The sequence below is a fragment of the Echinops telfairi genome, unplaced genomic scaffold (assembly GCF_000313985.2).
Source record: "Echinops telfairi isolate 266 unplaced genomic scaffold, ASM31398v2 ScPeMD7_7475;HRSCAF=8513, whole genome shotgun sequence".
In the NCBI taxonomy this organism is placed as follows: Eukaryota; Metazoa; Chordata; class Mammalia; order Afrosoricida; family Tenrecidae; genus Echinops; species Echinops telfairi.
The window spans coordinates 23,096,066-23,106,482 of NW_022111379.1; the positions used below are offsets into that span (position 1 = coordinate 23,096,066).

The window sequence follows — 10,417 nt, forward strand, 5'->3', positions numbered from 1 at the left end:
TACTTCCAATACTGTTGTAGAACAGTAACTCAAAGTGGGGAGTCACAGGTTTTAACTCTATTTTATTGCTACCAGGGAGACAGTGTGGGTAAGTAGCTAAACATGTACTTGTGAGAAGAAAGTTGCTTAAGTTTGAAATCCATCCTCTCCATTTTTAGCTGCCTGAACTCTCGTGCAAAATACATAACCTTAGGACACCTCGGTCAGCTCATCTGTCGAATAAAAACATTGTGGCAGACACTTCATGAGATTAATGTAATGATTAAGTCAGCATGTGATCTTTAGACTTCTGAATTGAGTGAAAGACTCCAAACTCATTGCCACTGAGTCATCCAACTCACAGGGACCCAAGACAGTGTGTCCAGGGCTTTGCAAATCCATACAACCTCTGTCCAGCTGGTGCGTTTGAACTGATGATCTTGTGTTAGCAGTTCAATGGTCAATTCACTCAATTCAGCTCTTTTGTTTGACCCACGTTCTAACACTATGAAATGGGAGTAATGGTGATTGTCAGTTTCTTTCCTAGAATTGCTTTGGAAATGTAATTAAATAACAACTGTGTACATGATTTCATAGTACATAAATATAATTTTAAATAATGGTAAGCTAAATTTAGGGATGGAGCCCTGCAGGCATAGTGGCTGTGCACGGGGCTGACATGTGCAAGACTAGCAGTGGGAAACCCCCAGTTGCTCCTAGGAAGAAAGATAAGGCTTTCTACACCAGTAAAGAGTTATACTCCCAGAAACTCCCAGGGAGCAACCCTCCCTTATCCCATATGGCCTCTGGGACTGATATAATATTGACTCGATGGCAGTGAGTTTGGGAAATGGGGAAAAAGTAAATATCTCAGATTAAACACAGATTATGTAAACTTGTACCAAAGAAAGTCTACTTAACTCAAGGTCAATTTGTCAGAGTGTGGTGGTCTGTGTGTTGCTGTGATGCTGGAAGCTATGTCCCTGGTATGTTGTTTTCATTGCTGTTGATCTAATGAAGTGCTTCTGTGGGGCTGGTACATGAAAGGAATTTTTTCAGATAGCCACAATGGCCACAAATGGTGATAGTGAAAAAAATGGCTGAGCTCAAAGCCAAAATCTGTCTTCATATTGAGTATTCTTTTGATGACTTTAATATGCCTCGGGACAAATTTTTAAAGAAACAGATCAAACTAGTTGAAGGCTGGATACTACTGGAGATAATGATAAAATTCAAAAGGTTAAACTAACAAAGACTTTAATGTAATAGGAGAAGCACTGAGCAAATCAAAGGTAGAGCTCATGGAAATGAGTGAAGATAAAACTAAAAGCAGAAGATCTCCAAGAAAACCTCTCTCTGAAGTCACCAATGAATATAAGAATGAAATAAAAAGACATCTTTATATTAAATGTTTCCCAACTGATGCAACCCTCGATGACATAAAAGAATGGTCAGAAAAGGCAACAGGGAAATACTAAATATTCAGAGGAGAAGAACATTGCACAGAGCAGTTAAAGGGTCAATATTTGTTGCATTTCAGAGAATTGAATGTGACCCCTGACCAGAAAGAAGTACAAAGACACAGACCTGCTTTACAAGGATGATTACTTTGCAAAAAGAATGAAGAAAGGAGAGAAAAAATATTGGAAGCTAAACCGGAATAAGAAGAAAAACAGAAGTTTGCAGAAGATGCTGAAGTAAAATCTCTAGAAGAAAAAATGGGCTGCTTGCTGAAATTTTCAGGTGACAGATGCCAGACCTTTAGAGAAGATTTGTACATCCTTTTTTGCAAGTCATGGAGAAATCAAATAGATAGACTTTGTCAAAGGAGCAAAAGAGGGAGTAATTCTATTTAAAGAACAGCTAAAGAAGTACTGGACAAAGACAAAGACTCAAGTAACAATAAGCTACAAGTAGATACACAGAGAAGTGATGTGGGAAGTAGTAGAAGGTGAAGCGAAAAAAGCAGCCCTGAAAACAATTGTGGAAGATCAAGAAGAATTCCCGACCAACTCGAAGTCAAATGGTCACAGATGTAAAGGAAAGGGAACAGGAAATAGAGTTGGCCAGGCTGAGTCCGCTAAGAAAAAGTACAGTCTCAGGGCAAGAAAATGAAATTTGACCATGAGCACGAATGTGACAACAACAGTGGTGCAGCTGGACCTGTGAAAAAGGCAAGAGAAGAAGTAGGCAAAGAAGAGCCTGCATCGAAACAGCAGAACACAGAAAACGGTTCAGGAGTCGAGAAGTTTAATAAACCACTTTAACATTCATTGTTTTTGGTTTTTTTCCTTATGTCTAATCTGCTTTTCTCTTTGAAGATTTTTTGCAAGAAAATTGAATTAGGTCCACTTCAATGTCCACATGTAAGAAGGAAAGATATTTTTGTTGTTTTGTCTTTTTGTTATAAGGATGTTTTTTTTTTAATGTATAGCTCTGTGTTAACAGATGGTTCAGAAAGAATGTTCTTCCACTATATTACCTCAATGAGGATATATTAGTGTAAAATTTAATAAACTAGATGCTTTATAAAAAGAGCAACATACAACAACAAAAAAGGAATTAATTGTCCACTTCAAAAGAAGTAACTGCGGAAAACCTTATGCAGAGAATTGCAAGCTTGTCAGATACTGAAGGCCTAACGAATGGAAGCAGAGCATTGTCAGAGACAGGGCCAGAGGATGGGCCCCTCAGGCGAAAAGCATTTGAAATATGACTGAGGAGGTGCTGCCTTCCTAAAGTAGAATTGACCAGGAATAGGTGATGGAGTAAAACCTGGAGGAGTAAAGCTTTGGGGGGTCTTCATTTGTTGATGGGTCACAACTCCGTATGATAAGAAACAGCTGCAAATATTAATTAATAATTGGAACTTGCAATGTGCAAAGTATGAAGCTAGGAATATTGTGACTCATCAAAAATGAAATGGATCACATAAAGATTGCTGTCTTAGGTGTTAGGGAGCAAAAATGATCTGGTAGAGGCCATTTTAAATCAGAAAACCATAGGGCTTACTATACTGAGAATGCCACAATCAAAAGTTATGGCAATGTGTTCATCATCAAAAATCGTATTTTACAGTTCATCTGTGACAGAATTATATCTATCCACCTTCAAGAAAACCCAATCAAGATGCATGGATAATTATTGATGATTGGAATTCAAAAGTTGGCAACAAAGAGGAAAGAACAGTGGTTGGAAAATATGAAGAAATGAAGCTGGAGATCACATGATAGAATTTTGTAAGACCAACGCTTGTTCATAGCAAATAACTTTTGTCAGCAACACAAGCAGCTACTATACACATGGACTTCTCCCAATGGAATGCACAAAAATCTGACTACATCTGTGGGAAGAGACGATAGAAATAGAGAAGCTCAATATCAGCAGCAAAAACCAGGCTACGACTGACTGTGAAAAAGACCACTAATTCCTCATATGTAAGTTTTTATTGACGCTGAAGAAAATTAAAACAAACCCACTAGAGTCAAAATATGAGTCTATCACACCCAAATTTCAAGAACATCTCAAAAACAGATATGATGTATTAAATACTAATGATAAAAATTGGTTGTGTTGTGGGAAGACATCAAAAGTATCATTCACGAAGAAAGCAAAAGGTGTTTTAAAAGAAATAAAACATCAAAGTGGATATCAGAAGAGACTCTGAAAATTTATTTTATTCATAGAGTAGTTAAGGCAAATGGAAGAAATGATGACATCAACGAGCTTAACAGAAAATTTCAAAGGGCAGCTTGAGAAGAAAAAAGTCAAGTATTGTAATGTACGAAAACTATAGGGTTAGCCAAATAAAAAGGAAGAATGTCCTCGGCATTCTCTGAAACTGAAGGACTAAGAAAAAAGTTTAAATCTCAAGTGGATATATTGAATGATTCTATGGGCAAAATATTGAATGATGCAATGAGCATCGAAACAAGATGGAGATAATATACAGTGTTACTATACCAAAAATAACTAATGGATATTCCACCATGCAGGAGGTAGCATATGGAAAAGAGCCAGTGGTGCTGAAGGAAAAAGTTCAAACTGCACTGAAAACATTAGCCAAATGCAGACCCCAGGAACTGATGGAATATCAATTGAAATGCTTCAACAAGCTGATAAAGCATTGAAAGCATTTATCCATCTATGCCAGGAAATTTGGAAGAGAGCTACTTGGCCAAATGTTTGGAAGAGATCCATTATTTTACTCATTTCAAAATAAGTCCACCCAGCAGAATGCTCAAACTACAGAACAATATCATTAATATGACATGCCAGAAAAATTTTGCTGAAGGTCACCCCAAAACAGTTGCAGCAATACATTGACAGGGAACTGCCAGAGGTTCAGGCTAGATTCAGCAGAGGTGAAACAAGGGATATCATTGCTGATGTCAGATGCGTTTTGGGTGAAAGCAGAGAATACCAGAAAAATGTTTGCTTGTGTTTCATTGACTATGCCAAGGTATTCTGCTTTGTAGATCATAACAGACTATGGATGGTTTGGGGAATAATGGGAATTCCAGAACATTTCATTGTGCTCATGTGGATTCTGTAAGAGGATTAAGAAGCAGTTGTGAAAAGGAACAAGGCAACACTGCATGGTTAAAAATCAGGAAATGTGTGTGTCAGGACTGTATCCTTTCACCATACTTACTCAGTTTGTATGCTGAGCAAATCATTAGAGAAGCTGGATTATGTGAAAAAGAATTTGGCATCAGGATTGGAGTAAGGTATATTAATAATCTGCAACATGCAGATGACACAACTTGGCTTGCTAAAAGTGAGGAGGATTTGAAGCACTTGCTGTTGAACATCAAGGATTGAAGTCTTCATCATGGTGTACAACTTTATGTAAAGAAGACCAATGTCCTCATGGCAGGATCAATAGATAACATGATGGTAAATGAAGAAAGATTGGAGTTGTTAAGGAGTTCCTCTTGCTTGGATCCACAATCAATGTTCACAGAAGCAGCAGTCAAAAAATCATATACCACATCACACTGGGTAAATCTTCTCCAAATGGCTTCTTTATAAGATTAAATTGAGCTTTACCCAAGCTATGGCATTTTCTGTCTCCTCATATGCATATGAAAATTGAATATTGAATAAGGAAGACCAAGGAAGAATCGATGTATTTGAAGTATGGTGCTTATGAAAAATATTGAAAGTACCATAGAGTGTCAAAAGAACAAACAAATCCATCTTGGAAGAAATACAGCCAGAATGCTCTTCATTGGCAAGGATGGGAAGACTGACTTACAAACGTTGTATTGTCAGGAAAGACCAGTCCCTGGAGAAGGCCATCAGGCTTGGTACATACAGCGGCAGCCCAAAGGAGGAAGGCGCTTGACCAGACGGATTGACACCATGGCTGCAACAATGGGCTTAAGCATAGGAACAATTGTGAGGATGGCGCAGGACCAGGCAGTGCTTAGTTCTGTTGTGCACAGAATCACTATGGGTCTGAGTCAATTCGATGGCACCCAACAACAGCTATAAATAAGATGAACCAGACTTACAACCAGCTAATTTTAGCTTGGCCTCCAGATATACAGAATCAGAGTCTCGGGTTCCTCAATGATAAGACAAAAGTAATTGTGCCTGTTAGCTTCTTCTCCAATATTGCTTCGGGAAGGTAATAAAAGAATAACTGTTGGCATAAGTTTATCAATCATAAATACAACTTTAAATAAAATAAAAGTGAATACAAATTAAAATTTCAGTTAACATTCATCATAATTACTTGGGTATCTTAAGACTTACTTGGACATTTTGTTACAATTGTCAGTTTTGTTTCCGTGTTTCTGTGATTAAAGTGCAAATTATCCGTAAGGGGTAAAATACGTGAGCAAGTTCAAACCCCTGACAGATATTTTCCTCTTATTTTAACAATAATTCTAAGGGGAAACTCTCAACATTTGCTCTCAAATGGGAAAAGAATAACAACATGACTTAGTGATAACTTTTTTTATTTTTAAGTTATGGCTTCCTCTGCTGTTTGTACGTCTACTATGGCAACTCTCGAAGCATAGTTTCTTCATCAGTAAACTGGGGATCATGGCACTTCACTATGAGAATGGTGAGCACGATGCCCGTGACTAATGTTGTTTGCACGTCTGCTCCATGCCAAGCAAAATAGTGAGGGCTTACTTATACGAACTGATTTCTTACTCATAACAACCCTATAAAGTAAGTCTGGGTTTCACTAATTTTACCAATGGTAAAAGTGAAGCATGGAAATTAATCAAAAGAGTCAAAGTCACATTCCTAGCAAGTCCATGTGAAGGAAAATGCAACCGGAGACTTTTCTAAACCATTTTGTTCCAGTGCCTTTCATCAAATGATAAACTGCAAGTGCTTGTCACATTGCAGATGCTAAATATGTGTAAACCACTTTCTCCATGCACAGGAGTTTGGTCAGGGTGAACTAGAAGTGAAACGGTTAACTGAGGAATGCTGAGATGTCATTATCTTTAGGTGTCTTCGAATCAATTTCAACTCATAGGGACTCTATGAGACTGTAAAACTGTCCCATAGTTCCATCCCCTTCCCCCCAGGCTGCAATAGTTATGGGAACATCTCATTAGGTCTTTCTCCTATGGAGCTACTGAGTAGGCTCGAAATGTGAAATGTGAACCTTTGGGTTAGCAGTTGGGTACTGAAATGTTGCAACAGCCATGAGTCAGCTCAATGTCTTTCCAAACCAAAAGCTCCTGTAATGGAGTGGGTTCTGACTCACAGGGAAGCTGTTTGTGGGTCTCAGGCTGTAATTTTTATCAGACCAGATCACCTCATCTTTCATCTACGAAGCACCTACTGGATTGGAACCACTGACCTAGCAATTAGCAGCTCAATGACCAAACAGAGCCACCAGGGCTACTTTGAAATATCATCATAGTTAAATAATTCTTTAATGACTAATATAATATGAAATTCATTTAAGAAACATATGAAATGCCTTAAACATATTTCTACCTTCTTTCCTGGACAAGTTATAAGATGATTGTTCTAGATCTAAACTTGAAGTAATTTGATATGTCAGAACAGTCTAGTTTTCTTATTGTTATTTTTAGAAAGGTGGGAACTGGAATAAATTCCTCCTCTAACACCTTAGAAACTCTGCTAATTTTAGGCTTTAGTAAAATATTTTAAGGATGTCAACTCTTGCCCCTCACTACCACTCAGAACAAATGACATAATTATGAAATCAAGGTGGTTGTTTACGATTACATCTAATTGGGTGAATTTCTGGCACTGTAAGTATGGAAACAGAATATTATCTCATGACATAGACTGGTAAACATTTTGCAACAATGAAAATGGAAATGAATGATCACCAAAAACAAACATGTTTCCATAATGTATTTAATATTAATGAGCATTCTAATATGGAAACTGGCTTGATACTAAAAATAAACGAAATTAAGTGATATGATTTTTGACTGAGAAATGAATGCAACAGAGAGACTATGTTTATTACTGCAATCACAACCTGTGTTTTAGCATTAGGAATTCAGTGTAAACACCTACTTTCTCAATTAACATTAAGGCAAACTAGAATCTTCAACATCCCCAGGAATTCGAAGAGTGCTTTACCTTCACTAACATAAGTGATATAAGAAAGAAATGCAAATTTGTAATAAAGGAAAATATGAGGTGGTGTACATTTTGCATTTTTCCAGTGGATAGAAAACAATTAAAAGAGCAATCAAACTTATTGAGGGGATATTCAATTTGCCATGATATAAAAAATGAAACAAAAAAACCCCCCACCATTGCCTTTGAGTCAATTCTGACTCATAGTGACTGTATATAAATTATCAAACGGAAGCTATTATTTCTACTTAAATCATTACAATACTAGTAATATATTACATAATATTCTCTACTAAATTTCAGATAAACAGTGATTTCCTCTCACCAATTATAGTATCGTTGCTGCATAATTTGAATGCTATTGTTTGGCTCCCAAGTTTATTTTAAAAATAAATATAACTATTGTTATTTTTGTTTGCAGTTCAATGACTAACCGGTTTCTATTATGTAAACAATATGAGTTTCTTGGTTACGAAAGTTGATAATAGTTCTTGAACATGCTGCTATGTAAACCTCATTTTCAACACAAGAACTAGAAAGGTTTTAAAATGCAAAGAAATACAATCAAGTCGATGCCTTTAAACTCAGCTACTGTTATAGCCTGGAGTTTACATATAAATAAAAGCTCACAAAGTGCTCCATACAGTTTGCTAATCTACTTTCAAGAGAAATAAGAACATCTAGTAATGTTAGACTCTTTGCATGACTTGAAAAATCTACTTCAGCATAGTAAACATAGGCTACTTTCACATGAGTGTGTGATTTTTCAGTAGCCAGAAGATAAAATGTGATTCAAAAATGGCCACAAGTCATTAAAGCAATGATAATTATTAGCATATCACACTATAGTAGGGAATGCACGTGGTTAAATACATGTGAATAGTAGTTAAAGATGCACCTGCTGGAGAAGCTTCAATGTGGGACCCTTACAAAGTTGACCAGGAATGTTTTTAATCCTAGGGTAACACAAGCACGTGGGTACCTATTCTCACTTCTCCTTGTTACAAGATGAAAAAAAAAAATTGCATAAGAAAAATTAAGGACACGCAGTCCATTTGGACACATTGATGTTAGAGTAGAAATGTGCTGCATATAGTTTTCAATAACTAATTTTTCTAAGGGAATTAACCAGAAGATCTGAGGTACCTCTGAAGGGACTGAACTGCCTACTTCTTAGTTACCAACTGAGTGTGTGATGTTTCCAGAGACTCCAATGACAGGAAGAGCAGCTACTAAGTTTGCCTTGTGAGACACCAGAGCCTCTCAATTACTGGTTAGCTTCATACATGGACTTGTAGTTATCCTTCTAAATAACTTATTCCTCCTCATATGTGCAGAGCTTAACCTACTTACTGCACGTTCAATTCCACGGCATACTCAATCCCAGTCATTCTCATGGAAGTTATTGTCTCACTCACCAGGTCTAGCTTTACACTAATACCTATTTCTTACAACCAGTCATCTCCAAAGTCCTTAACAATGTAAAAAAAAATTAGATGACATTCATATGATAAAGAATTTATAGTGTTGAAAGAAGAAGTTCAAGATACTGGCAAAAAAAAAAACAATAAAAAAAAACCCAACCCCCCAAAACCAAGGCTTCAGTAATTGACAGATTAGAAATGGAAAGATTTCAACACAGCCCTCCCTCATCTATGACAAGGCATTGGGAATACACTGACTTGGTCAACTGACAGGAAAACATCAACAATGTGCCCGTTTCAAAGAAAAGTGATCCAATACTTTTTTGGTAAGTTTTTGCAAAACTTACCTAACAACATCATTAATATAACATACAAGTGATGTATTGCTGAAGATATTTAAAAATCGATTACAATGAAGTGCCAGAAGTTCAAGTTCAATTCAAAGAGTACGTAGTAAAAAGGAACATAATTGTTGATACCACATAGATATCTGCTGAAAGTAGATAATATCATAAAAGATGTTTGTCTCTGTTTTATTAACTACGCAAAGATATTAGACTGTATGTACTATAAAAATTATGAAGAAATTGTTCAGGATGGATACTCCAGAACACTTAATTAGCTCGTGTGATTTAGACTTAGACCAAGAGTATGTCATCTGAACAGAACAAATTTAAAACCAGGAAAGGTATGTGTCAGGGTAGTGTCCTGTCACCATATTTATTCAATCTGTGTGCTGAGCAAATATCAAGAAACTGTGCTATTTTTAGAAGAATGTGGCACCAGGATTGGAGAAATATTCATCAAAAATCTGAAGCATGCAAATGATACAGCCTTGCTTACTGCAAGCAAAAAATAACTTGAAAATTAAAGACCACAATTTCCAGTGTGGATCAAATCATCCATAAAGAAAACAAAATTCCTCCATACCAGCTACGTGGATAACTGCCCCTCCCCCCAGAAGAATTTATTTGAGAGGACAGCACTGAAGCTGCAGCTAGGGGAGAGGGGCATGTATGATCAGAGCAAATGGGAGCACTTAGGGGGAGGAAGAGAGAGTGGAGCACACCCTGACTCACCAGGCCTATAGGACGACATCCCCGCTCTGAACAGCCAATGGACAGTGTGGACAATATGGCTGATCCCACCATGAGACACGCCATCCCTTGATGGCCCAGGGCTCTAAGGGGGACAACACTGGAGACTCAGTGTCGGTACTGGCCCAGACTGACCTTGAGACACCGAGGCAAACCACTAAAAGCGTGTGGCAGAACAACCGTGGGAGCAGAGCAGAGAGCCCCCAAGGGAGTACAAAGGACAGACTCTGGGGCCAGAGCATGGTACCCCAGTGGTACTGACTGAAGGACATGCCTAGAGATAAAAAATCAGACCTTCATCTATTTACAGGTTTTTATTTC

General features: G+C 37.4%; 1 pseudogene; it reads left to right on the forward strand.

The window, feature by feature from the left end:
- Window positions 1-1,047: 1,047 nt before the first annotated feature.
- LOC101638868 lies at window positions 1,048-2,246 on the forward strand (annotated as a pseudogene).
- The last annotated feature ends 8,171 nt before the right edge of the window (window positions 2,247-10,417 follow it).